The sequence below is a fragment of the Schistocerca gregaria genome, chromosome 3 (assembly GCF_023897955.1).
Source record: "Schistocerca gregaria isolate iqSchGreg1 chromosome 3, iqSchGreg1.2, whole genome shotgun sequence".
In the NCBI taxonomy this organism is placed as follows: Eukaryota; Metazoa; Arthropoda; class Insecta; order Orthoptera; family Acrididae; genus Schistocerca; species Schistocerca gregaria.
Genome location: NC_064922.1, coordinates 437063964 through 437071695, shown reverse-complemented (window position 1 = coordinate 437071695; position 7732 = coordinate 437063964). Strand labels below are relative to the sequence as shown.

The 7732-nt window shown below is 43.9% G+C and overlaps 1 protein-coding gene across 1 annotated transcript in view; it reads left to right on the top strand.

Moving 5' to 3' along the window:
- The first annotated feature begins 4659 nt into the window (after positions 1-4659).
- Positions 4660-7732, top strand: part of LOC126354579 (facilitated trehalose transporter Tret1) — a 205198-nt gene continuing 202125 nt past the window's right edge. The window contains exon 1 of the mRNA XM_050004325.1: positions 4660-4818. The gene's annotated coding sequence lies outside the window, so the exon portion shown is untranslated. The remainder of the gene's footprint in view (positions 4819-7732) is intronic.

The window sequence follows — 7732 nt, the reverse complement described above, 5'->3', positions numbered from 1 at the left end:
GATACGATGTGCTGTTATGGAATGGATAAAGTACCGTTTACAAACAGTTAAACGTTAAAAATATTCTTCCTGCATCTTCCGGTGAGTTCTTTTATTGTTTCTCATCATATTTTCCGTTACTTGACACGCGAATTGAGAAATTTAAAATGTAACGTTCTGTCCTGAATTGAGAAAGCTGTCTTTAGGTAATTTATTAACATTTACATTTTTTTACAAAAAGTTTTAAAACCTATATCGCATTTACATAAAACAATTAAAATAAGACGATTAGATAGTTTCGACTGTAAGTAACAATCATATTCAATTCATGCATGTACAGAATGTGGATTGATCACGAACTGGACATACCACTAGTAACCATCATGTTGTGACTTTGATCGTTTAGAAAGCAATATAAATAACGATTTATTTAACAGTAACAACAACACTGAACAAGTTCATCGAAAAAATGTTTTTATGCGACGGCACAAAAATTGAGAAAGGTTGAACGTGCTGGTTGTGTTTCTTACAGTCGCAGCTTAACAGCTGGTTTGTTCAATCTGCATCTCGCAAGAATACGGTGTGCATTCTGGCTTACAATTAACTCCTTGAGAGAAAAATCGCAAAGTCAGTCTATAGTAAGGCTCATTTGAAAGTGTTGTGTTAACAAGTACGACAGAAAAATATTAGATGCTAATGACTCACCATGTGCATCAGGAGGGTGATAGAAAACGAGTGTGCGGGAGGTGCAGAGATCAGTCACTATGGGAAGTATCGTCGACATTCAAGAAACATTCAAAACAAACCAATAACTTCTTCCACGAACACCGAATGAAAAACGTCGTTTCACGATTATCACAAAGGCTGCACCATCAAGACTGAAAGTAAGCTACTTGGGAGTTACATATCGAGCAGGACGTTCAGTTTGGTATCCAGTCTTAAAGAATGCATATAGAATCATACTGGTGTAATGGAGTGACGAGAGCTGATGGAATGTGATGGTATGCAACCGAATGTCAAACAGTCTGTAGTGAAGCTTATCGTGTAAATGAGTATCCTTTAAGAGATAGTGCGATAATATATTTTATAGGCACGGAAAAAAAAACATTCAGAGTCTGAATTTGTCCACTGGTTACACGTGGTATGAATTGCAATGTACACACTTTTCCGGAATGATGTTTTGCTCTAAAAGAGTATGATTTTTATACGCAGACCAGGAATTAAGCAAAAGCAAGTTATTATGACCAGCTACTGGCTAATGGCCAAAAGCAATGATGATACCAAGGTTGTAGTTCCCTTACGCCCATGTTCCCACTCTTACTTGTTGTGACGTAAATATATCACGCGCACGAGAAAGAATCATAGGGGAGCAGAGCACCTCTGAGTTCTCGCAAACACAATAAATAACTTTCTAGCCAATTTACCATCCAGATTAACAGTCGGCATAATTGTACACGAATGCATTAAGCTATTGATGTTTGTTGACTTGATACAGCTCCCCTGGTACGTCTAATTTCCAGCGTTCCTTTCATGTGCGTTTCCTCTTCAAATCCCTACTGAGTGAAGTTGAAAACAAATTTCTTAATGAACGATGGAATAAAACTGATTACCTCATCTACAAATTTTCGGGCCGATTCCGCAGTTTTCTGCGCATCGTCAAGTTGACGCTTTGTTTGAAATGTCGTTACCTTACATCTTCCTATTCTGTAGCACTGTTTGAAGTTACGTAAGCATCCATGCTTCCCTTGAAATCACTGTAATCTATGTCGCGCGCAGTTGCACGTGCATGCGCAAACACTGGCTTCTGTAACAAGTACGCCTTGTCCTCTCTTGAATATCCGTAGTTTTTATTATGCTCAGCACGGTCATATTTCTGCGAACTTGTTCGAAATCTGTTCATGATTTTTTCTGTCCTATGCTGTGGATGATCTATGTACGCAATTATGTTTAGTACCCTCTCCTTGGATAACGATTGTCCTTTACTACGTTTTTCATAGGAGACTGGATTTTTGGCTCTGTGTCCGACAAGGATGACGAACTATGTGGCTTGACAACTGTTTCGCTATTATTTTGATTTGTTAAACACGTATCGTCATTGTCGTACATTCAGATGGTTCAAATGGCTCTGAGCACTATGGGACTTAACATCTGTGGTCATCAGTCCCCTAGAACTTAGAACTACTTAAACCTAACTAACCTAAGGACATCACACAACACCCAGTCATCACGAGGCAGAGTAAATCCCTGACCCCGCCGGGAATCGAACCCGGGAACCCGAGCGCGGGAAGCGAGAACGCTACGGCACGACGACGAGCTGCGGACTGTCGTACATTGTACGCACAGTCGAGAGTATACGACATCACACATTCCACTGACTGATCTTGCAGAAACGTTAATATTTCATCTGCCATTTCATTCTCGCTCTGCGAAATTTCTTGGGTTCCTTTCTGACGAAATGTGATTTCCTGCAACTGTTGTTGTAGACATAATGCATTTTTTGCTGTTTATCTTTCCCATATTACTTCTTTGAATCGATACCACTAGCACTGCAACACTGTTGTGAGTTACTCATCGACTAAGCAGTTCAGCTACGCCCCAAAGCCTCGTGGTGTTCTCGCCGTTGAATACCTCCAGTCCCATCCCCCGTTGTCATTAGCAGCCTATATTATGGTTGCCAATATTGGCCTTTTGCGACCTCGCACTCAAGGGATTTCTTGTCAGTATTGTTGTCTCTGTTCGAAAACATTTTACTTGTTCACGTTGCTTTCTACAGTAACAGTTGTCGCAGTATTATGAGTACTACTGATATATCCAGTCGTGTTCAACGCGCATTTGCTATACATTTTATCTGAAAATGGATGTTAGCTAGTCATCCTATGTTAATTGTTTTATATAAAAACTATCCAGCTATTAAATTTTTTAAAATTTTTATAATGTAACAATCTCAGAAACAGGAACATATACTTTGCATCCTCGCTCAAGATCACAAGCGAAAAGTGTATTAAAACGGTATGCATCTCATGATTGACCCAAAGTGTCCGAAATGCATCGTGCGGTTTAATGAAATGAGAAAATTTGTGCCTGAAGGCGTTATTATTCATTTTCCGTCTACACTACTGGCCATTAAAATTGCTACACCAAGAAGAAAGTGCAGATGATAAACGGGTATTCATTGGACAAACATATTATACTAGAACTGACATGTGATTACATTTTCACGCAATTTGGTTACATAGATCCCGAGATCAGTACCCAGAACAACCACCTCTGGCCGTAATAACGGCCTTGATACGCCTGGGCATTGAGTCAAACCTAGCTTGGATGGCGTGTACAGGTACAGCTGCCCATGCAGCTTCAACAGGATACCACAGTATTGTGACGAGCCACCATTGACCAGACGTTTTCAATTGGTGAGAGATCTGGAGAATGTGTTGGCCAGGGCGGCAGTCAAACATTTTCTGTATCCAGAAAGGTCCGTACAGGATCTGCAATATGCGGTCGTGTATTATCCTGCTGAAATGTAGGGTTTCGCAGGGATCGAATGAAGGGTAGAGCCTCGGGTCGTAACACATCTGAAATGTACCGTCCACTGTTCAAAGTGCCGTCAGTGCGAACAAGAGGTCACCGAGACGTGTAACCAACCAATGGCACCCCATACCACCCCATACCATCACGCTGGGTGATACGCCAGTATTTGCGATGACGATTACACGCTTTTAATTTGCGTTCACCGCGATGTCACCAAACACTGATGCGACCATCATGATGCTGTAAACATACGAAAAAATGACATTCTGCCATTCGTGCACCTCATCGTTCAGTACACCATCGCAGGCGCTCCTGTCTGTGATGCAGTGTCAGGGGTAACCGTAGCCATGGTCTCCGAGCTGATAGTCGAAATAACGTGGGTGCACGATCCGTTTCAGCCATGTGGGTAAGATGCCTGTCATCTCGACTGCTAGTGATAAGAGGCCGTTTTGATCCAGCAAAGCGTTCCGTATTACCCTCTTGAACCCACCGATACCATATTCTGCTAACAGTCATTGGAACTCGATCCAAGCGAGCAGCAATGTCGCGATGCGATAAAACGCAACGGCGATAGGCTACAATCCGACCTTTATCAAAGTCAGAAACGTGATGATAAGCATTTCTCCTCATTACAGGAGGCATCACAACACCGTTTCACCAGGCAACGCCGGTCAACTGCTGTTTGTGTATGAGAAATCGGCAGGAATCTTTCCTCATATCAGCACGTTGTAGGTGTGGCCACCGGCGCCAACCTTGTGTGAATGCTCTGAAAAGCTAATCATTTGCATATCACAGCATCTTCTTCCTGTCGGTTAAATTTCGCGTCTGTAGTACGTCATCTTCGTGGTGTAGCAATTTTAATGGACAGTGGTGTATATTCAATAAGGTCCGGTCCACAACCGCAAAACTTCGATTAAAGTTTTTTTTTCTTTCTTTTTTTTTTTTTTTTAGCAAACCGGTCATGGTGACACGGAGTGCCACAGCGTGGCGCTTGATTTGACAGCCGCCGGCTGCGCGGCGCGGTGGCCGTCTGTTCGCGGGTGTCGGGCCGCCGCGCGGCGAGGTGCAGGTCACGTGACCGCTGCGGACGTCGCGTGGCTTGTGAGCGCTGGTGGGGCGCGGGAGGGAGGGGGCGGCTATAGCGGCCGCGCGCCTCGCTCTCGTGGACACAGTGCAGCTCGGCCATCCAGTTCTGCGCACAGCCGGTTCCGCAGCAGCAGGTAGTTTCGCTGACCGCCGCCGACCCCGACAACGCCGCCGCCGCCGCCGCCCACATCCCCGACATACGGTGCGCCGCCCCACTGCCCTAGGGTGAGTGCCAGCCGCTGCTGCTCTCCTGACCGCTGTCTTCCGCCGGCGCCGCGCAGAAGAACAGCAAAGTGCCGCCCACATTGCGTTGTCGCCGGCGAAGCAAACAGTGCGATGACAGAGTGCGACTTCTGTTCGATACATCGTATAGCTTACAGTGTACCTATCGTTTCCCATTCCTTTTCCTATTACATTCCGTGCGTTTATTCGCGAGATTCGGCTGAATTCTGAGGTACTAAGACCCTTCGGATGTTCGTAATAAGTTGCGTTGCTGTGTTCTTTCTACATCTACAATGTATACTATGATGTGCATAGCTGGCTGTACTTATCATTGTGTTAGGTACTAAAGTTTCTTCCCATTACACTTGCATATGGAGCGCTGGAAGAATGATAAGCGTCTGTGTGTTCTGTGATTGGCCTAACGTTGTTTTTGCGGACTCTACCAGAAAAATGAGCAGGAAGTTGTTGTATGTTCCAAAAATCCTCACTCAGTACTGTTTCTTGAAACGGAAGTAGGCCTTCACGGAATAGTTGGCGTCAATCAATGTTAAAGCGTATAAGAGTTCAGTCTTCTCAGCACCTCAGTGGCGCTACTCGTGGACTAAATAAATGTGAACATTAATCCTGCCTCTTGTATTACGTAGGTGTATAACGTTGTATTTTTCCATATGTTTCATAAACACAACAGATACACATAACACAGATTTCAGTCATCAATAGCCGGCCGGTGTGGCCAGCGGTTCTAGGAGCTACAGTCTGCATCGTCGCCACCGCTACGGTTGCAGGTTCGAATCCTGCCTCGGACAGTTAAGTCCCATAGTCCTCCGAGCCATTTGAACCATTTTTTTTTCAGTCATCAATAATCCATCCTCCTTCACAGCTTACTTCGGTGTTACTGTACACCACCTCTTGGCCGCTATGCGATTCTGCGGATGTAGAAATCACGTAGTTTTGAGACGAAGAACTCGTCGAGCCATGTTTGGAGCGCATTTTTATCAGCAAAGAACGTTCTTTGAAGGCTGTACGATTGAGAGAGGAAAATGTGAAAATCTGTGGACGCAAGATCAAGTGAATAACATTGGTGCCCAATGACTTCCCAGCCCAATTATTGTGTAGCGTTTTTTGTCAGTCTAGCAGAATGCACGCGAGCGGGATCGTTATGTGGCCTCACTTCAAGCAGTCTTCCTGATTGTTGTTCTTGGATTGCACCTGTAACACGTCTCAGTTGTTGACAATAAATGCCGGCAGTGATGCTTATACCTCGGGAAGGCAATTCGCAGTACGCACCACGTCGCTGTTCCACCAGTTGCATAACGTTACCTTTCGTGGATGGGCAAAGGGTTTAGAACTGGGAGTTGCTGCTTTGTTTGGGCTCAACCATTCTATTGGCTCTGAGCACTATGGGACTTAACATCTATGCTCATCAGTCCCCTAGAACTTAGAACTACTTAAAACTAACTAACCTAAGGACAGCACACAACACCCAGTCATCACGAGGCAGAGAAAATCCCCAACCATTCCATTCTTTTTCTTGTGTTAGTATAAAGACACCATTTCTCGTGACCACTAACGATGCAGGATAAGAATGGCATGTGTCGTTCACGAGCCAATTGACGACGAACAAGTAGAAATGCACATGTGGCCAACCACTCATTTCTGTGGTTCCGGTTTATAGCACACGCAATTTCTGAACATTTCCCGGTGTATACAAATGTCGCACGATCATGGAATGAACACAGTTCATCACATTTATCAGTTCTCGGGTACACTGACGTGGATCGTTTTGGATTAATGCGTTTACAGGATCTTCGTCAAACCCTGAAGGTCTCCTTGAACGTGAAGATTCACTAATGTCAAAACAATCCTCCTTAAGAAGAGAAAACCAATATCTTGCCTGTGCTCTGTCCAATGGCATTATCCCAGTGCACAGTGAAAATGTTCAGGGTTCCTCCACTGTAGTCACCCCTCCACTGAACTCAAATGGAAGAATATGTTGGGATGTTCCAATTTCTCCACTTGGCACACCATTTTCTAGCCTCCACAGATCCACTCACTTTCTCTAAACGACAAAAAGACAATACGTAAACTGAAGCAACAATAGTGAACTAAAAAAATGACCATCGATAAATAAACTCATAGCAACCGGAATAACAATATGCAAAACATAAACTTTACGAACTTATGCACCAACATGATATGAGTAACGACAACACCATCACCTTTATATGCTGTTATATTTAACCTGTTCCGGCGTCACAGTACGCCACTTCCGGCCCCTATGTGATTCTGGGTGATGACGTTGATATCGGGAATCATCACCATGTTTTTTTGTAGAAGGTGTCCACAAAACGTCTTATCGTCTGTATTGCGACTGATTCTCGCTGTTGACCTGTTGACGCAGAATCGTAAAGTGGGCAGGAGACGCAGGAGATGGTGTACGGTAACACCGAAATCGGCTGCATAATAAGTAAAACCAGTAAATACATGTGATGAAGTTGTAGTTACTATACGTAAGGTACGATATCAGCTATTGTCCGAGTATTCACCAGGAGATGCATGTACGGAAATTAATTCAGTCCTTCTTTGTATACGACCAATATTAATCCTGATATGCATCCCAAACACTTGAGCTTTAATCTAGGATTATCCGCACAGGTATTTTGTAAGCACTCTCTTTAGCGTAGTGACTGCACTTTGCCAGTGTCTCACCAATGAATCGCGCGTACTTTACAAACGACTGAACCTATGCGATACGTCCGTTTCACATACATTCTAGTTTTTGCACCCAGGTAGTCGTTTAAGTTGACTGATTCCGATTGACACCGTAATCGTGGAATACTTTGTGTTTGCGATTAGTGAAGTCCACAGTTTTACATTTCTGAATACTTAAAACGAGAATACCAATCTTTGTATCACT